We start from the raw sequence: 22,251 nt of genomic DNA, 5'->3' as shown, positions 1-22,251 counted from the left end.
AAGGGGGTTATTGCCTACTTCATAGGAATGAGAATAAAATTATGCAATAAACGCAACGTCCTTAGTACAATGCTTAGCACAAAATCAGCATTTAATAATTAGCAGGATGTTTTATTAGTAACTGTGAACTGTACACAAAGTGGTTTCTTAGATACAACAAACCATGTCTCTGAGAAGAGAGAGGAAGTAGTTTTCTTGAAATTAAAACCTGTATCTGATTCGTGTCGTACATCTGAAAGGCTCAAGCACAGTCTTACATACAGAATTGCAGGGAAGGTTGAATTACATTCTGTGGAAAGGGCAGGGAAGAGGAAAAATTATTTGAATGATATGAAGAAGAAACACAAAAGTGAGAATGTATATAATGCTAATAATAATTCTATGGATGATTTACTATTTTTGTGATATAGTGTTTGTGGTTTTGAATCTGCATTGAGAAAATGTTTATTCTTATACATAAATTCATATTTTAGACTTAGTTGTGACAAGTAGCATAGAATTGAAAAAGGTCAGAATATTGCTAAAATGAAATCTCTACAAGGGCCAGGATATAACCAAAATTTATGGAATGACTTTTATACAAACCCCAAATTATTTGAGGATAAACCTACATAGAAATCTATTGATTATTTCCTACCTGGAAATATTAAGGAGACATCTGAACACCATAAGCCCCTAGGAGACTTCCTTATATGCATGTAGGTATAGTTAAAAGTACAGAAATATTTGTTTCCTCATGTTTTCACATGATTCATGTTAAAAACAGATTTCAGTTATGAAAGGTAGAGAAAGAAAAATTATACTAGCAATCTCTTCAAAATTCAGTCTCACCACTTTAAAGTAAAACTACAGTATAATACAATATATCAAAAAAAATGTATTTTGGCATCAGTGCTCTCTTTACTTAAGTGTCTATTCATTATCCACGAAACGGGATGAGAGGCAATGGAATAGATCCAAATAGAAGTGCACGTCATCAAATACAATTAAATGCTACTGATTTGAACAGATTTTTCAGCTCTGCAGCTCCCTACCATGAGGCACATTGAGGACTTCCAACCCCAAACTCATGTTCTTCTCTTGGGAAAATGAGTGACCTTTGGTGTCTCTGGGTGCTAGGGATGGGTTACCCAGGCCCATTTCCAAACATTCCACATTCTTTGGAGAGAAGATATTATCACTTCTCAGTGGGGAGCCTTGTTATTAATTCAGGTGAATCATGAGACATGAGAGTTGTGGGTGGACCTCATGTTTCATAAGCAGCCACAACAATAGCTCAGGGTGGAGGTTGGGGCAGGGATCCGGGACCAGAAAATCTGGGAACGGTGGTAATGGAAGGATGACTTTGCATTGGCTTATGGGAGGGTGTGTTGTCAAGAAAGTCTGGACTACAAGGCTAAGTGCCAAGCATACCAGCTTCTTGCCCTTGGCCTAACAAGGAGACAAGCACAGAGTTGATGAGAACTTGAGCCAGGAACATGCTGAGAACACTGGCCCTGCCTGCCCTCTGGGCACTGATTGCTTAGGGCAGGTCATCTTGACCAGAGCTCCAGTCCACCTGTAATTCCAGGGTGTGTAAGGCCTCAAGAGCAGACAACTTAGAGAACTAGGGATCTGATTAAACAAGTGAACCTAAGCAGCCAGAAACTTGTGTGTCAGAATGTCAGTTGCAAAGCAACCTATAGGACTAAGCACAATTGTCAAGGTCACAGACAGTAAAAGTGGCCCAACTAAGTAGAAAACACCTAAGAAGGAATCCGATCCTGAAGAAATGTTCTGTTTCATTCTGTCCGTCCCTTATAAGCTGATTCGTCCTTGTCTTATTCACGCATCCATCCATTCATTCATCCATTCATCATCCAATATGAAGCACTTATTAAATGCCTGTAATAGTCCAGGCACTGGGGAAATAATAAAAAGAAAACAAAGCGAAAAACAAAAACAGGCACAGCTCTGTCCTAACAGAGCTGACAGTCTACTGTTGGGGTGCGGGGGAGTGGGGAGAGGAGGACAAGGAGAAATAAATTTTTAAAAACTAAAGGAAAGATGTGGTTTGTCATATGATGATTAGTGCCATGGGGGAAAATAAAATAGAAACAGAGGGCAGTAGAGTGAGAGAGCTTGTGTTTTATATAGAATAGTCGAGGGAAGGCTGCTCTGAGAAGGAGCCATGGGGGCAGAAACCAGAAGCGCCAGAGAAGTGACTGCACCTGTGGAGAGAGAGGCCTTCCAGGCAGAGGGAGCTGCTGCAAAGGCCCTGGGTGAGTGTATACTTGGAGGAATAATTGCATGCAGGTCAGTGTGGCTATGGTGAGGCCACTGAGGAGAGAAGTGAGACGTGGATCAGGTACTGCCTTGCGGACTGTTTAAACGCTTCTGGTTTCTGTTTGTTTTGGTGAGTGGTATGAGAAGCTGTTGGAGGATTTTGAGCAAAGGTGTGACATGCTATGACTTGAGTTTTAAAATAATCACTCAGGAGGCTGTGCTGAGGCTCTGAGGGGGTGAGGGTGGAAGCAGGTAGACTTTCTGAGACACTGTGACAAATCCAGAGGTACTGGGAAGATAATGCTCTGTGTCACTTCCCTGGGACGTACACAGGGGTTCAGCTACAAGTGCAATGGGAAGTTCCCCAGCAGTCCTCCAGTCTCTCATGGCAAGCACGCTCAGCTGTTTCTCCTCTAAAGCTGGGGAGTTTGCTCAGCCCACACACGGGGCAGCATCAAAGTACCATCCACCAGAAAGCTGACACCCTGGGGCAACCCTCAGCCAAGGAGAGATGCAACTTGATGGATAAATGCCTTGGTTTTCCAGTCCCCCTCCAGAGCTGTGGGACAGCTCTGAGGCTCATTCACCAGACCACAGTGGGACTGCGCCCCATTTGCACAGTTGCACACGGCAGCAACCAGCAGATTGATATACGTTTTACTGGTTTTTCTCCTTTCTGGCCTTTGTACTTTCCAGATCACCACCCAAACCCAATTAGAAACCCCCGCCAGGATCAACAAGTGTAGGATTCCTATGAAACCTTTCATAAGCCAAAACGGTGTGAAGCGAAATTACCTTAGGAGGCATCTTGCTTCCGGATGCACAAAATAAATCAAGATAAAGCGCAAATGCTCACAGACAGTTCAAAGCTCCCAGGGCTTGATGCTGAGATGCTGAGTGCACTGCCAAGGAAGGAGCTTGGTGGACCACTCTCGCTGCTCCAGGTGCGGCTGCCTCTACAACGACATTCCGTAAAACAAACGCTGAACACTATTTCGCTTTCCATCTTTTATCGTGAAAGTGAAAGTCCTCTTCGGTTTTCTTTGGGTTAGTGAAAACAAGTACTAACGTAGGTCGTAAAAGTGTTATAAAGCAAACTTTTAAAAAGTTGGGGATATCTATGTGTGGGGACAGAGTCCCGGAGAGCAGTTTCGAGGCTCTCGGCCTCAGGTGGAAAGGTGCTGCCTCGGGTAGTAGATGGCCATCAGCTGTGTCTAGTTGGCCCTCAGCTGTTACCAGTTAGCCATTGGCTACTGATATAACTGCTGTGGCTGAGCTAACAAGCGCGGATTGCTGTTAGCAAGGGGTTGGTTGGTTGACAGAGATGCAGATTGCGAATCGTGTGGCTCCTGCTTCCTGTTACTCCAAACCAGCTGCCAGCGAGAATATAGTGGTGTGACTCCCCTAGCTATGGTTCTGTTGGTCTTCCTTTTTGGCCTAGCCATATCCTGCATTCTTGTGCGGGGACTGGGAGCTGAGTCCCTGCATGACACTGTTCTTGCTCTTCAGTTCTTGGCTCTGCATCTACTTTCAGGGGAATCCAAGCGACCATGTCAGGTAAAAGGGGACAGTGGCTTAAACAAGGGTGGTAGCTCAAATGGGAAGTATCCGATTATATTGAAATTGAATATATAATATGCAATATGCTGTAGAGACATTAAAAAAAGAGAAAAAAGTTATCTGTAATTATATTTAGAGGTGCATGGTGTTAGCCTTTTGATGTATATTATTCCTTGCAATTGATTCTGCTTGGATATGTTTGTATGTGTGTTTACAGGTTTTATATACAAAGAATCACACTAAACATACTATATTATAGTTGATTTTTAATTTACTATTGATATAATGACTATCTTACTTTTCAGTAAACATTGAATATACTTATAAATTGAAATACGGACTCATTCTACATTGCATAGTCTACTCCACATAGCATAAGTTTTAAACTAATTCCCCACTGTTGAATATTTAGTTTATTTCCAACTCTCTATACTATTAACAACACTTCAGTAAACACCCTTGTAGGTTCAAACAGCTTTGAACATTTGTCTGATTATTTCTTTAGGATAAATTCCTAAAAATGAGACTTCTCTGTCACAGTATGTTTACAATTTTAAGTAGTTTACATATTGCCAAATTCTGCCACAAGCTTTTACTAATTTACATTCTTATGAGACTGTTTCTCTTTAATCATGAGCAATATTTTAATGCTCATTTGTAGACAGAGAAAGTGACAGATGGGGGGGGCGTATTCTGGAAAACACCACCATCCATCTATGTTTCTATTAATCTTAATTATTTGATTTTAATTACATTTGATGCTTAATTTTTAGAACCAGTCAATTTATTAGCATTTAATTAATTGAAAGATTCCATGCTGATTTATGAACACTCTAATAGGTAAACTTTTTTTAAAGAATATTTTTTCTTATAAAATAAAACAAAAAGATTACCCACCAGAAATGCTGTACCATTTTCTCATGGGAATCTGTATTCCTGGTTCCTTGTATTCTTTTATAAAAGAAATAATGTATTTTTCATAGCCATAAGATAGACCAAAGTGACTTCTATAATTTTAAACACCAAAAATTGTCCAGAAGCTTAGTCTGTTAAATTCCACAAGAACAATAAACAAACTTTGGTCTCGAAAATATTAAGCAGTACCTTCGTTTTCATCTTTGCCGATCCATTTGAGAAAAAAAATAATTAGTATTTCATGTAGTTTTACTTCACCTTTCTATAATTACTAGTGAATATAAAAAAATATATGTAAATTACATGTATGTATATATATATACATATATAATGTGTGTACACACACATATACGCACACTGTTTTACTGTTTTATTCTTTGCTCTATTTTCCCCATTTTTACCGAGAGATAATTGATATGCAACATTGTTTATGTTTCAGGTGTACAACAAGATGATTTGATGATACACGTCTATAATATATTGTGAAATGATCCCCACAATAAGTTAGTTAACACATTCATCTCCTCAAATAATTACAATTATGTGTGTGTGGCGAGAACACTTAGGATCTCAATTCACAACTTTCAAGTGTATAATCCAGTATTGTTAACTATAATTATGATGCTGAATATTAGATCTCCAGAACTTGCTCATCTTATAACCGGAAGTTTGTACTCTTTAACCAATATCTCCTCATTTTTTCCTTAACATACAGCCCCTGGTAACCTCCACCTCTACTCTCTGCTACTATGAGTTTGCCTTTTTTTTTTTTTTTTTAAGATTCCATATATATGTGAGATCATATCGTACTCTGTCTTATTTCTTTTTTTTTTTATTAAACTTATTGAGGTGACAATTGTTAGTAAAATTACATAGATTTCAGGTGTACAATTCTGTATTACATCATCTATAAATCCCATTGTGTGTTCATCACCCAGAGTCAGTTCTCCTTCCATCACCATATATTCGATCCCCCTTACCCTCATCTCCCACCCCCCACCCCCCACCCCCCTTACCCTCTGGCATAATACCCTCGAGGTCCATCCATGTTGCTGCAAGTGGCAGGATTTCCTCATTTTTTTACTGATGAATAATATTCTGTTGCATATATGTGTATATATACATACATGTACTCGTATATACAGAGGGTACCCCCCAAAATGAAGTTTATATACATTTTAAGAAAGGAAAACTATTAAAATTGTGATACTCAATATATACCAATAACAAAAGCTGAATACAAGTCACGTTTGACTTCTGCAATTACAAGAGGTGCTCAAAGTGGTTGCCATCAGTGTCCAGACACTTCTGATTACTGCAAACTACTGCTTGAGCAACATTCACCAAAGTGTCCACTTGTATACATTTTTTGGCACCCCTGGTATATCAACACTCCACATTTTCCTTATTCATTCATAAGTCAATAGACACTTAGGTCATTTCCATGTCTTGGCTATTTTGAATAATTCTGCTGTGACCATGGGAGTAGAGAGATCTCTTTGAGATAGTGATTTCATTTCCTTTGCATATACCGAGAAGTGGAGTTGTTGGATCGTATAGTAGTTCTATTTTTAATATTTTGAGGAACCTCCATACTGTTTTCCATAGTAGTTGTACAAATTTGCACTTCCTCTAATAGAGTAATAATGTTCCGTTTTTGCCATATCCTTGCCAACACGTGTTATCCCTTGTCTTTTTTATAACAGCCATTCTAACAGGTGTGAGGTGATATTTCATTATGCTTGCATTTGCATTTCCCTGAGGGTTAGTGATGCTGAGGATCTTTTCATGTACCTGTTAGCCACTTGTTTTAAGATTTTTATTACAGAATAGCTAGCATACAATATTATATTAGTTTCAGGTGTACACCACAGTTATTCAACATTTATATACACAAAGAAGTGATCACCATGATGAGTCAAACAACCACCTGACACCTTACCATGCTGTCACAATATTATTGACTGTATTCCCTGTGCTGTAGATGACATCCCCATGACTTACTTGTTTTATATCTGGAAATTTGGACCTTTTATTCCTCTTCACCCACCCACCCCCCATTTTTCAATTTTTCAATTACAGTTGACATTTAATATTTTGTATTATTTTCAGGTGTACAGCATAGTGGTTAGACATTTACATAATGTAAGAAGTCCCCCCCACCGACTAGTCTAGTACCCACCTGACACTGTACATAGTTGTTACCATATTATTGACTATATTCTTTGCGCTACACCCTACATCCCCGTGACTACTTTGTAACAAAAAATTTGTACTTCTTAATCCCTTCACCATTTTCACTCAACCCCTTTCACATCTGGATGATTTCTTTGGGAAAATGTCTATTTGGGTCCTTGGCCCATTCTTTAATTGGATTGTTTATTATTTTACTCTTCAGTTGTATGAGCTCTTTATATATATGGTTGCAGATATTTTCTGTAAGTTTCCTTTTTTATTTTGCTAATTTTTTTTTTTTTTTTTTTTTTTTTTTGCTGTGCAGAGCTTTTTAGTTTGATGCTCCCACTTGTTTATTTTTGTTCCTTGTACTTTTGGTATCATATTCAAAAAATCATTGCCAACACCAATGTCAAGGGACTTTTTTCCTAAATTTTCTTCTAGAAGTTTCACAGTTTCTAGTCTTAATGTTCAAGTCTATAATTCACTTTGAGTCAATTTTTATGAGTGATATAAATAGGGGTCTGATTTTATTCTTTTGCATATGAATATCCAGTTTTCCCAAAACCGTTTATTGAAGACTATCTTTTTCCCATTGAGTGTTTTTGGCTCCTTTATCAAATATTAGTTAACCATATATGCATAAGTTTATTTCTGTGCTCTCTATTCTATTTCATTGATCTGTGTATTTGTTTTAATGCCAGTGCCATACTGTTTGATTACAATAGCTTTATAGTATAGTTTGAAATCAGGAAATGTGATGCCTTCAACCTGTTCTTTCTCAAAACGATTTTGGCTATTTGAAGCCCCTTGTGGTTCCAAACAAATTTTAGGAATATTTTTTCTATTTCTGTGAAAAAATTCTATTAGAATTTTGATAAGTATTGCATTGAATCTATAGATGGCTTTGAGAGGTATGGATATTTTAACAATATTTATTCTTCTGATCCACAAACACAGGATATATTTCTATTTATTTGTGTCTTCAATTTTTTTCATCAATGTCTTAATAGTTTTAAGTGTAGAGATCTTTCACCTCTTTGGTTAAATTTATTCCTAAGAATTTTATTGCTTCTAATGCTATTGTGAATGGAATAGTTGTCTTAATTTTTCTTTCAAATATTTGTTGTTGGTGTATAGAAATGATTGTATGTTGATTTTTGTATGTTGTATCCTGCAACTACACTGGATTCATTTATTAGTTCTAAAAATTTTTGGTGGAGTCTTTAGGGCTTTCTACATGTAAGATCATGTCATCTGCAGAGACAATTTTACTTCCTTTCTAATTTGGATGCCTTTTTATTTCTTTTTCTTGCCTGATGGCTCTAGTACTATGCTGAATAGGAGTGGTGGGAATGGGCACCCTTGTGTTATTCCTGATTTTAGAGGAAAAGTTTTCAGCTTTTCACTGTTTTCAGCTTTTCGCTGTGGAGTTGCCATATATGGCCCTTATAATATTGAGGTATGTTCCTTCTATATCTAATTTATTGAGAGCTTTTATCATCAAAGGGTGTTGAATGTTGTTAAGTGTTTTTTTCCCTGCACCGAGGAGAGCTAGGAAAAGCTGTCTCAGAGGAAAGTGGCAAGAGATGCTAGGATATGCTCAATTTTCAACTGAATATAAGGCATCACACTTGAGGGACACTAAATTGCTACATATTTTCTACGTTTTTCTATATTTCACCAGGTTTCTTGGAAAGTGCTAAGCATACGTATGACACTTAATAATGCATCTGGATTAGAAAAACAACAACAAATATATACACATATACGTAAGTTAGCTTTGTATATTAACATATATTATTACGTATAATTATTCATAATTACATTTACATATGTATTAATCATCAAGCATACCTTGGAGATATTGTGGGTTGGAGCCCCGCTCCTCAATCTCCTTTGACCACCACAGTTAAATGAGTATGGCAATATAGCAAGTTGTAATCTTTTCTTCTGGTGGAGGGTCGTGCCTTCAATTTGTTTTAAAATGCAACATCTGTGAAGCACAATAAAGCGAAGTGTAATAAAACGAGGTGTGCGTGTATGTATATGTGATGAAATGAGTATACTACCTGCCTATGAAGTCCTTTGGACATTTTAGATGCTATACAGATGTAATGCATCCTTACCAATATTAATATTAACTGCAGTTAACTACTAAACAAGCTGCTACTACTAACTCATTCTAATGACCGAATGGTAGCCATGTAGGTTGGACCACCAAGTGGCAGTCGGGCACATCCTTGGCATTTTGAGGCATGGGCTCTGAGTTACTAGGATCTTGGAGAATCTGCATTGTCTGGAGCATCTGAGACCCCTCCAGGAGGCCTGGCTTCCGGGTTCTGCTGAGCCTTCTCCAGGGAAGACTCACTCCTTTCCTAGAGGGAAAGCTTGCCCTTTGGCACGATTTGCCTGTGCATGTTTTCTTCAGCTGTGAATGTTCATTATTTCTATTTGTACCTAAGCCTATATTTATGGATAATCTATTGAGGGAGGAAATATGGCTCAGGTGAGTGGGAGTGACAGGGCTGTATTTAATGGCTACAGCAAATAACCTTCTAACGGCTGAAAGAGTGTCATATCTCACAGTTATGATGTCTTCAAAAGGTGATATTTCTGGCTGTGTCATCATAGCTGTGAAAAGCATTTTCTCAACATCGAAGAAAAATGGGAAGACTGTGGGGTGATGGAGGTGCCCTCCAGACAGGTTGGTATTAATCACACCACCCAGCCTCAACTTTTGTCTACTTTTAATGAGAGGCACTTGGAGTTGGGGGAGAGTGTGTGGTAAAGGTACAGACTTCCCAGCTTTCAGGGTGGGTGGTTCAGGGCGTTGCAGCTGCAGTGGGGTCATGCCTTGGAAAAATAAGTTAGGAGATCTGGTTTTCTATGATGGTCCCTAACCCCCTTCCACACAGCCCTGCTCCTCAATCTCCTTTGACCCATAGTTCTGCCTCTGGCCAGCACCAGCAAAGCCCCAAACTTCCGGTCTATTGTCTCATCCCACCTGCTAAGCCTATCAAGGCTCCTTATGTTTCCAATCCACATGTAAGTGTAAACTGAGTTCTTCCCACTGCATTTGGAATGATGCTGGATGTTATAAGGGCACAGGAATTACAATACAGAACCCTGTCCCTTGGCCTCAGGTAATTTGTGTCCCCTGGAGACACAAATTATACAGAAGGACCTACTTTATTGATACTGTAAGCTAATATGAAGATACTCACTGCATAATGTAGCTGTGAATTTGTTCTCTCTAGTTTTGTATAAAGGGCTGGCTCTGGGAGTTGTAGCATATTACAAGGATTTCTTAGGACTACCTCTTTGCCCTCCCTCCTCCACCAATGCTGATTCTGCTAACATACCCGCTGCCCCCACCATCTGTTGCCCTCCAGACTTCTCTTACTCACACCTTCTTCGGGACTCCAGTCCATTTACTCTCTGCCTTAACACATTTTGCTCCTAGAGTCTTAGCATCGTTTGTTCTCAAAATTTTGATCCAGAATTTTAGCACTAGCTTGGTAACACAACAGTGTCTTGTTCATTGATTATTTCATGTAGTTTATCCCTGAAAACCAATAGGAGGAAGGAAGTACTGTACATTTCTTTGTACTTCATGACATTTAGCCCAGACTTGTTTGGTACAGCCGAAATTTCTTGGTTTGTAAAATCTGATTTATAGTTGGAGCCCTAATTTGTTTGCTTTTTATCCATACTCTGAACCTAATTAACCATCTCATTTTGATAATAATAGCTGCTATTATATGTTGATATCAACAAAGAAGATTTTATTATCTCTATGTAATATAAGCAAGGAAACCGAGGCTCAGGATAATGTTTTCTACCCAGAGCCACATACAGCACACAAGGAAGTGTTCTTTCAAGTGCCCCATTGTTTCTCATGAAAATACAAAACATTATTATAGGGGGATAAGGAGGAAACTGTGGATGACCTCTTGCAGTTAATTTCCAAACTATAATATCCACTCATTGTATTATTAATCACAGAGAAAAGGTTGCAACCATATAGGAAAGGGTAGACATTAGGAGAGTATCTAGCACATAGAACACATTCAATAAATGTTTGCTATTGTATGGGTTGTTACCTGTATTATACATTTATTAGTATATCAGAATAATCTGAGGGTTGTTTTTCTCTTAAATCCACTTCCTTACAAGAGTTTATGCAAATAAATTGGGAATGAGGGGAAAGACATAGAGATGTGTAAAAACAGTTGAAATAAGTCCCCAGATGCATCTGGTTATATCATTTGTGCCGTCTTCCCCCACACACATACAACCCCCACCATCAATTCAAGGAACCCAGGGCATACGGATCAGTACTCTATTCTTGAAGTGGAATTCAGTTAACAAGTATTGATTAAGTCTTCATTATTATTTTGTTTGTGCGATGCTAATACCAATAATAAAAGTGACTTGTCACTTTCCATCATAAACATAACTCCCTGGATCCTGTCCTACAATTCCTCTGGTTAACAGCCACAGCAGTGGCACGTCTGTTTGCAGAGTAACTGGGGACTCCACATAGTAAAAGAGGCATGTTGACCCAAAAGAACATAGCCACATATGTCATCCACAAAATATGTGATGCAGAGGGTGCCCTGACAGTTTGATTGCTGCTTGTTTGGAAAATGTGGCAGAATTTCTTGTGGTTCTTTTGCTGAGGAGAGTTGTAGATATCCCAAGTGGATGACAGCAACGTGTGGGGGGCAAGCCCCCCCATTACGCCCAGGTCTCTATAAACAAAAGCTCAACAGGAATTTAGATCTCTGTTCCACGGCTTTAAAAAAGGGTATCATTTACCAAGTTACACATACAACAACTGAAGTGTTTGCCCTTAAAGCAGTTTGCAACTTGCAAAAGTCATTGTTCGGCTCTTGGGTTTCCGAAATCTAAAAAAGTCGGAATAACTTGAGTAGATAGACTGGTGGAAAATATTACAGGCTATCCTGTATTCAGGCATACACTTGAAATCAAAGGCAGGACAGGTAACTTTGTTGTGTTTATTTACTGGGGTTTCCATGAGCCAATAAGAACAATATCCCATTTATTGTGGAGCTTTCTTATTTCGAGTGATATTTACATGTTTTTATTCGTCTCAGTCCAGACTTTTCCATTAGCACTTCTATTTCTGATGAGCCTTTAGGTACTGAATGCCTTGAAATTTTTAGCTATTGGTGAAATAATGCAGGGAATGAGTAATTTAAGAGAGCTGAGTTATCTAAATAAGTATGTACTTAAGCATCAAGATTTATTTTTATTTTAATCATTTTTAATTAAAGAGGTTATCTTTATCATTTCAAACCTAATACATAAATACACATTAGCTTGGTGCAAAAGTAATTGCAGTTTAAGAGGTTAAAAACAATTGCAGGGCCGGCCTGGTGGCTCAGGCGGTTAGAGCTACATGCTCCTGACTCTGAAGGCTGCCGGTTCGATTCCCACATGGGCCAGCGGGCTCTCAACCACAAGGTTGCCAGTTCAATTCCTCGACTCCCGCAAGGCATGATGGGCTGTGCCCCCTGCAACTAAGATTGAACATGGCACCTTGAGCTGAGCTGCCGCTGAGCTCCCGGATGGCTCAGTTGGTTGGAGCGCATCCTCTCAAACACAAGGTTGCCAGTTCGATTCCTCAACTCCTGCAAGGGATGGTGGGCTGCGCCCCCTGCAACTAGAAACAGCAACTGGACCTGGAGCTGAGCTGCACCCTCCACAACTAAGACTGAAAGGACAACAACTTGAAGCTGAATGGCACCCTCCACAACTAAGATTGAAAGAACAACTTGACTTGGTAAAAAGGCCTGGAACTACACACTGTTACCCAATAAAGTCCTGTTCCCCTTCCCCAATAAAATCTTTAAAAAAAAATCAGACAAACCCAGATTGTGTGGCATTCTACAAAATACCTGACCAGCACTCCTCAAAACTGTCCAAGTCATCAAAAACAACACAGACCTGAGAAACTGTCCAAACCAGGGGAGGCTTAGTAAATATGATAACTAAATAATACAAATAAATAAATTAACACGTTGCGTACGGCGGGGTTTAAATCCCTCATACCCCTCTGTTCCGGCAGGTTTTTAAAAGAAACTACTTTAAAATGCACTCTTCTCTTTAAAGCGTAAATGCTTCTTTGTCATTTATTATTTTTCTATGGAATTTTTTAGGATTTACTCACCTATGATATTAGTAATCCCTCCTGGTGTGATACTGCAGAAAGCAGCTTCCTTTGTTATTAACGAAACACAAATAATTCAATAAAATGTGCAAAGTAAAAAGAGTCAACAGTAAAAACGAGAATTCTCGTTATCCGTCCTTAACGCATGGCTCAGAAAAAAAACGAAGATTCTCGTGATCCGTACGCAACGTGTTAGATATTTAAAAAAAAAAAAAAAATTTTGCAAAAACCGCAATTACTTTTGCACCAACCTAATACTTGCTGCAGATATGGCAAAGTCTCCACAACTTACTGGGGTATGTAGACATGTGTTCCTAGATAAAATCTCTCAACTGCTATGCTCTTAAGTTCTTGTATTTGTTTTAGATATCTCTTCTCTCGGCCATCATCTGTCACTGTCACTGGGCAGCATATCACTATGTCAGGTTCTTCTCTAATTCTATTCTTCCTACTGCCATGAAATCCACGGCAAATCAGCTCTATAGGGAGCTTTCAAGGGGCACTTCTAAGAGCCAAATTCTCAAACTTTCCTATAGATGTTTGTAGAATCTATTTTGCTACTGACAGCCATTGTTTACTTCTTTCTGTTTCTGTGTTCTGTGTTCTGAGGGTGAGTGAGATTAGGGTAATGCAATTCCAGACAGGTGAGAGGTTGCTGACCTCTGGAAACGGGCTTTGTTTTGCTAATACCTACTGGCTTTGTAGAATTTCCACAATGACAATCAATATAGAAATCATCTAATAAGAGCCACCATCTATGACAAGTCGATCCATGTTAGATTTTTAACCTGGATGATTCCAATGGATAATCAATGCTACTGCTCTGGATTTTACTACTATGACCATCTTCAAGAGCAGTAACTGAAGTCTAGACGTACAGGTATTCACCCAAGAACACAGGCTTGTTAGTGACAGACGTGAGATTTGAACCCAAATGTAGTTTGCCTCTAAGGCCTGTATTTCTATTATGTTGTGCCACAGATGGTCAGTAATTGAAAGATTACCCTGGGATTGTATTTTCCAGTTTGGGGGACAAACTTCTTTTAAGTATTATACTTTCAGAATATTTGGCAAATAACTGTTCTATTACATATGTACTTTTTAAGCTGCCAAATAAAGTTGTTATTACCCTGAAACTGCTGAAAATAGCTATAATGGAGAACTTCATATCAGGAAATAGAACAAAGTGCCACAGGTTACTGAAGGGAATTCTGGATTCCCCTCGTGGATTCCCGCCCCCCCCCTTTATTGTTTTACTTATTTTTATTAAATTAGGAAAGGTGATATATTCATGGGGTTCAAAAACCAAAAATTATTTTAAGTAAATGTACAGTCAAAAGCCTAAATCCCTTCCTTTGGCCCCATACCTACCCATCCCCATAGGTCACTGACAAGCTTGTATATCTTCTAGTATTTATTTAGGTCTATGTAAGTATTTCATTTGGGGAAGTTAACAGAATATCCGTCCTTTGCTTTATTCAGCAAACAGTATATCTTGGAGATCTTTCCATGTCACTACATAGGGAGGTCTTCATTCTTCTATTTCTGGTTTCAGTTTATTCTATTATTTGATTATTTTTATATCACAATATATTTGAACAGTTGCCCATTGATGGGCTACGTCTAGTTGTTCACTCTTACAAAAAATGCTGAAATAAATAACTTTGGACAAAAGTCATTTTGCACTTGTGTAAGCTGTAGTGTTGATTCTCATAAATGAAAACCTGAATCAAAAAGGATGTTCACTTAGAGTTTTGGTTATTTTTTACTTACTCACAAAAGGCTTGTTGTGCTAATTTCCCCTTTCATCATGAAAGAGAGTACCTGTTGCTCCGTAGTCTTGCAATAGAATATATAATTAACCTTTTGGACTTTTGCCAGTGGGATAGGTGGAAATAATACCTCAGTGAAACTTACATTTGCCTTTCTCTTGTTATGAGGGATGTAGAGAAAATCTTTTCATGTATGTAAAACCTGTTTACATTTCTTTAACTGTGAACTGTCTGTTCACTTGCTTTTGCCATTTTCCTATCAGGTTCTTCGTCTGTGAAATGAGTTGCCCAATACTTTTTTCTAGTCTGTCATTTGCCGTTTGATTTTGCTTATGGTAGGGTTTTGGTTTGCTTTGTTTTTGCTGTGCAGAAAAAAATTTTTTTTTGACACAGGCATATTTATCAATCCTCTGTTTATGGTTTCTGAATTTTGAGACATGGTTAGAGAGATTATTTTGGCACTGTGCTCCACGCCCTGGAAGGCATGATGTCTAAGCTTGTGGCACGGCGACAAACACACTAGAATAGGACTCAGCAGACTCCGATGCTAGGAGCTAGCTTGACACTCATCATTGAGCAAGCAGTGTCAAGTTAGTCAATCCCTTTGGATATCAAGGTACAGAATCAACTATCATTCACCCTTTTGTTTTCTGAATGTGTGAACAGTTAGCTTATTTGGGAAACAGATGATTTTATAATTGAATAGACAAATTGATCCTTCTTAATTGATTCAGAACAAATGAACCCCATCAATTTAACCATGCATTAGGTAACTTGTGCTATATAACAAAATGCCATGAGCTATGGTGGCTTAAACAACAGAAATTTATTATCTCACAGTTCTGGAAGCTGGCAGATCCAAGATCAAGGTGCCAGCTAATTTAGTTCCTGGTGAGAACTCTCTTCTTGGTTTGCAGACAGCTGCCTTCTTGCTGCATCCTCACATGGTAGAGAAAGAAACCTCTCTTCCTCTTCTATAAGGCCACCAATCTCATCATATTAGGGCCCTACCCTTATGACCTCACTTAACCTTAGTTACCTCCTAAAACCCCTCTCTACAAATATAGTTACATTGGGGGTTTGGGCTGCAACATCTAAATATTGGGGAAAGACAATTCAGTCCATAGCAAACTGGATAAACAAGTTAACCAACTTTGCAATGCACAAGCCAAATTTCTTCAGATATAGGTCAAACACTGAGTTGGCAGTCATTCAAAAGCATTAGAATGAGAATATCAGAGCATTAAAGAATAGGCATCAAGGTTGGTTGGCATCACGAGGTCCTATATTAATTGCCATTTGATTTGTGGTGGTTTGGTTTCCTTTTTTAAGATGGAATACAAATGAGGAAGATGGAGAGTGGACCATGTGTTCCCAAGAAGAGCATCGTTAAGAGTCTGATTGAAGCCTGGGCATGGACAGCTCTATCAGACCGGATGCCGTGCACCTGCTCAGCCCTGTGCCAGGCAAGGATGCTAAAGAAGGCTGGCCCATCGCCACCTCAGACTTTCTCCCATCCCTGGAATTGGCCCAGGGCCCAGCAGTCCCCAGTTCTGGAGGCTCAGCTTTCCATCCATGTGACAGGCAGAGGAGCCAAATCTACAGGTACAGTAAAAATGTTATGAGGCCTTCCATTGGCAAAATGCAAATATAAAAATGTAACAACATACCCTTCATCCACTAATTTTATAATTCTGTTGAGACAAGCTGTAAAGTTTTTTCTCCTGGTTTTATTTCTCTTTCTTTATATACACACATAATATTTCCCATTGTATTCTTTATGTTTACAGATAGTCTCTTTGCTCCATTACTTTCCTAAATCAGATGGAAATCACTTGCAATGTTTCCAGGGCTAAACAGGAGTAAAAATGGGGAAAAGTGGCAAATTAGACACTAGGGATGGCTCTTAAGCGGGCTGTTTTTACATGGTAATCAGCTTTCTCGTTCTGAGGCGTGGTTGATCTGATTGATCTTAATTGATCTGATTAGACTATGCAATGACCAGTCTGTTGATAAATGCACCATCCACGTATATAGCATGTGAAATTTCAGAGGACTGCAATATTCACAACCTAATTTGATCCTGACAGTCAGTTAAGTGATTAAGTAGGCAGGAACTTTTATTCTCATTCTGTTGATAAGAAAACTGGACAGGAAAGATCTAGTTACCATATTTCCCTGAAAATAAGACCTAGCTGGACAATCAGCTCTAATGCGTCTTTTGGAGCAAAAATTAATATAAGACCAGTCTTATCTTAATATAATATAAAACTGGGTATAATATAATATAATATAATACAATATAATATAATACCAGGTCTTATATTAATTTTTGCTCCAAAAGACACATTAGAGCTGATTGTCCGGCGAGGTTTTATTTTTGGGGAAACATGTAGCCAAGCTAGAACTTCAGTTCACATCTTTGGTATCCTGGCTTAATTGATCATTTTGGATTAGGCTGCCTGGATTCAACGTGAAGCTGGTTGAAATACCGTAGTTGACCAAATCACTGCCATTCAGAAATGGATAGCCTCAGGCAATTGGTGCAGAAAGGGAAAAGGAACTTTGGATCCATCCGTGTAGATAGCTACACTGGTTTTGTCTCCTCAAATGCATTTTTTACCAGAATTGTCTGCCCAATGTGTTTCAGACAACGCATGTCTATACAGAGCCAAAAGACAGTGAGGAAATGAAACAGTTAACTCTAGATCTCTGGCCAAGGGTCCCACTTTCATTGAATCGCTAAAACTTGGCTAAGTCTCAAGTTTAGTCCATGGCTGTAGGGCTATTCTGCCAGGAAAAAAGAAATGTTCTAGGAACAGTCTTTAAATAACCATGATTGTATTATGGATGCTGCTGGAGAAGGTGGAATGAAGGTTTCATGCGACAGCGGGGGTATCTCAAGGGGTGAAAAGGGGGCTCGGGATAAGAGTGGAATAATAGACATATATGTGTCACAGAGGCACAAAAATCAAGGTGACAGTGATATAAGGAAACCATGGAGAGAGCAGTAAAGCCCACATAGACTATAACCATACCTGTGGCAGTTATCTGTTTCTCCTCTCAACCACAAAAGATCAGGCACAGAATCATAGAAATCCAATCTTTAAAATTCCTATAGAGTATAGTTAATACCTTTCTTATGGCACTTGTCACATTATATGTTTTTAGAGAATTTGAAAAGTGCAAAGAAGAAAGGAGCATTTGTCCCTATTCCTACCACCCATAATTAACCACTAACATGGTATCTTTAGGGTCTTTTCCTCTAGAAACCAGGAGCCTTATGCTGATATTGTGTCCGCCACCTGCCCCACTGCAGACACTCACCTGGGATTGAGCTCTAATATCCAGGGGTCTTCTTTCCTTCTCTCCCTCATCTAACCCTGCCAGGCTTGTATCCTACTCCTCTCCCTCCGTGCTTGACTTCCAGATTTCCAAAGACACAGGCAGCTAATCCAATAAGCAATTTGTGCCAATGTATAGATTAACAGATGCTACTCTGCAAACTGCCCCACCCTTTAGTCTTCCCTAGGTGATCTGCATATTTCATCTATGAGATGCCTTCCAGAGACTCTGAGGCTTGACTCAAATGGAAATATAGGTCACTGTGAAGGCCAGGAGGGAACTCTTTGGGGGGCACCGGCATATCACACAGAGTAGGCAACCAATTGTTGCAACTAACACTGAGTCAACTCATTGGTTGGACAGTGACAAGCAGACACACGAGAACCCTGAGAATCAACACAAACGAGCTACTGAGAGGGCCTGGATGAGCTGGGCCCTAAGGCACTCAGGAGATGGGAGAAGGCAGGCAAACATTAGGCAAGTTATGAAAGTAACACAATAGCCCTGGCCCTCTCTGAGCTTCATTTGTGCAAGGAGGAAATGGTAACAGCTAAATTGGGTCAGATCTGCTGCAGTGGCTTGAACAAAATAACAAAGGCAAAGCTTGCTGTGCAAAGAATTATAGGACACACAAAACCTCATGAGACCATGTACTCCATCCCTCACCAGGCTGAGGCTTAGATGTGCCCAGAGAGACGTCTGCTTTCACCACAATTCTGGGTTTCAAGATGATGATCTTGGATGTTCCAGCCTCAGAACTGTGGTGAAAACTCTTGACATCATCACCAGTGTCTTTGCATGTTCCTGGCTGGTGGGGTCATGATAGGAAAAAGGGATAGCGCTACACCTGCTCCAAGTGACTTCTGGCTGAGATTCAGACATTGTAATGGGGTTGGAAAGGAGCAATGTGCTGTGCCTGTTTTGCCTCCACTTCATTATTTAAACTTCTTAACTGTGATGAGAATCGATATTATTTACAGAAAGGAAAACTGAAGTCAAAAATGTTAAGTAAGGGATAGGAATGGCGGCAGCGGGACACACTTTTTGAGTTCTCCTCCGGATCTTATCAGAAACGGGACATTTATAACCCATCAAAGGACTCTCTGCTCATCACGCAGAACAGCTAAGAGACTCGTGCAAGGGAAAATTGGGCGAGCAGGGGAAGAGGGAAGGGAGCGGAGTGGAGACACGGCCCGCATCTGCAGCTGCAGAGACGCAGGGGATCCCAGGATGGAACAGAGAACACAAAAGCCAGGAGGTGGGCTCTTTCCGTGCGTCCCACAGCTGATCTCTCCCGCCGAGGGGGCAGCATATCCAGCATTTGAGGCAATAACCTCAGCTGATACCTCCAGTTAGTCCCTAAGCCGGACAAAGGACTCAAACTCCATACCTGGGACCCTCCCCCTGCTCTTCCAATCCTACCCTCGTCCTTTCAGAGACTTGAACTGGCCCCTGAACTGAGGAGTGGTTTCAGATTGCAGAGGAGCCTTGGTGCTCGGGCTCTGGGAAGACTGATGGGCGGCTCTGGCCCAGGGAACAAGCTGGGAGGAGTGTGGTTTTTGCTGGGCTAGAAGAGAGGGGACTCCTCGGCCCCCAGCCACCACCTTTTCTGGCCTGCGGGAAGAATGTGACATGGCTAGGCTGGGAGAGAGAGGACCCCTTCATCCTCAGCCCCCACCCTTTCTGGCCTGCCTGGGGGGGGCAATTACATCTGCGGAGACACTCCCAGAGATCAGCAGTAAGTGGCAGACGCAGCTCCCAGCTTTCAGCAGCTCAGAAATCTCCCGCCCGCCACACACACACACACACACACACACACACACACACACACACACGGCAGAAGTGCCCTAAGACTCAGGAGAACTGGACACAGGGCTGGTGGTGCTACTCTCAGTGTGCATATGTGCAGGCAAGGGCAGAAATTGCACTGACTTTGTAAAAACTACCATCCAGACCCCTCAGCCCCACGCATCTAAATCTGCAGTCCCAAGGTCACTCCTATGTTTATTGCAGCACTATACACAATAGCCAAGACATGGAAAAAACCGAAATGCCCATCGGTAAATGACTGGATTAAGAAACTGTGGTACATTTATGCAATGGAGTATTACGCAGCCATAAAGAAAGAAATCTTACCATTTGCAACAACATGGAAGGACCTAGAGAACATTATGTTAAGTGAAATAAGTCAGACAGAGAAAGACAAATACCATATGATCTCACTTATATGCAGCATCTAAAGAAAAGAATAAGTGAATGAACTAATCAAACACTTTTGGAGACATAGAGGGAAAACTGAGGGTTGCTAGATGGGCGTGGGTGTGGGGATAAGGGGGAAGGTGAGGGGATTAGAAAATAGTCAGTAACCACAAGATGGCCAAGGGGTTTTGAAAATTAATTTGGGAAACGTAATCAATAATGTAAAGAGTTTGTAGGGTATCCGATGGACACGTGTCCCATTTGGGAGACCACCTCAGGGATGATGTAGATGCCTGATCTCTGCACTGTACACCTGAAGCTGAACAATAATGAATGCCAACTATAATTATATATGTGTGTGTGTGTGTGTGTGTGTGTGTGTGTGTGTGTGTGTATATATATATATATATGTATATGTGTATATATATGTATGTATATAGTTACAGGAAGCGGAGTACAGCATTAGGAACAGAGACAGTGGAAATGTAATGGCTCTGTGCGATGTCAGAGGGATAGTGGATGGGGGGAGGGGTGTTCACACAGTGTGAGGGATACAAATGATAAACGTCTAAGTATTGCTTTGTCTTGTGCACCTGAAACTAATAAAATTTAAAAAATAGTTAAGTAAGGGACACACGATTATGCAACTAGTAAAGGATCTAAAACAAAATTGAAATTTAGATCTACGCAGCCTTACAGAACTTCTTTCTATTATGCCAACTTTCCCTGAGATAAATATGGGGAATAAATAAATATGGGGAAATTCACAGATGAATTTCTTTAGGTTAGTCTTTATCAAGATCATATTATACAAATGATATTTACCCAAAAACTAAAGATAACACATGGAAAGAATAGCAATTCATCATTACCTTCAATTCTTCAATTCATTCTCAGAATACCTCTCCTCGTCTTTATTTATTCTTTAAAATATCTGTGAGTTTAAAACATAAAAAATGTAAATGTTAGAGGGGATTCAACACAAACTCCAAGTTTCCCATCACTTTCAATAACTACTTAACCTCCACCCAAGACCTTCTGAAATTTTTTTGTTATGGGACAAACCCAAGTAATCCAGGGGTCTCCAGAAGCCTTTTCACCCTGTTTGGGACTATGGCTTGATCACTTCCAACTATTGTTCGTCCTCCTACAGGTTGATACAAATCAAGTGCTCCCTGAATGGTGAGGCCAGATGCTTAAATTTTAGCTGGCCTCAATTTTACCCCTTTTCTTTCCTTCCTAGTGTTGGTTTTCTCAAGGAATTCCCCTAAGGAAAATGTTGCTGAGGCATAAGAGAAGTGCTTCTAAGTTGGGACTCCAGTAACTACTCCAGAAAATACTCCCAAACTAGTACCCCTCCCCCTAATTAACCACAGTAGGACAGTGCTGGTACTCTGTCCCCCCACTGTAGGGGACATGCAATGAGAGGGGAGAGTCAACAGTCTTATATGTACTCAAGGCAGTCATGAATAGTCTAAGATGGATTAATTAATATGATTACTAGTTTTCCCTGAAAAACAGAGTACTTGGAACATAAGAGAAACATAACATAAGAGAAAGAAAAATATTGGCTGAAGAGTCTGAGAAAGGGTGTGAAGCATGGGAAGCTGCAATGGGAAACCCCTCACAGCTTTAGGAATTCTCAGGAGTGGGTCTCATGTTGCTTAAATATCTTCTTTTCAATTTTACCCAGAACCCTAAAGATTAACTCATGGTTGGTTGTACCACAGAAACTTTGTCACATGAGATATGTCTTTAGCTAACTATTGATTATCTTTAGAACTAAAACTTTACTTGAGAAGTAAAATTAAAATTGATATT

This window comes from Rhinolophus sinicus, linkage group LG09 (genome assembly GCF_036562045.2).
Source record: "Rhinolophus sinicus isolate RSC01 linkage group LG09, ASM3656204v1, whole genome shotgun sequence".
Taxonomy (NCBI): domain Eukaryota; kingdom Metazoa; phylum Chordata; class Mammalia; order Chiroptera; family Rhinolophidae; genus Rhinolophus; species Rhinolophus sinicus.
Note: the sequence above shows the minus strand (reverse complement) of the source record.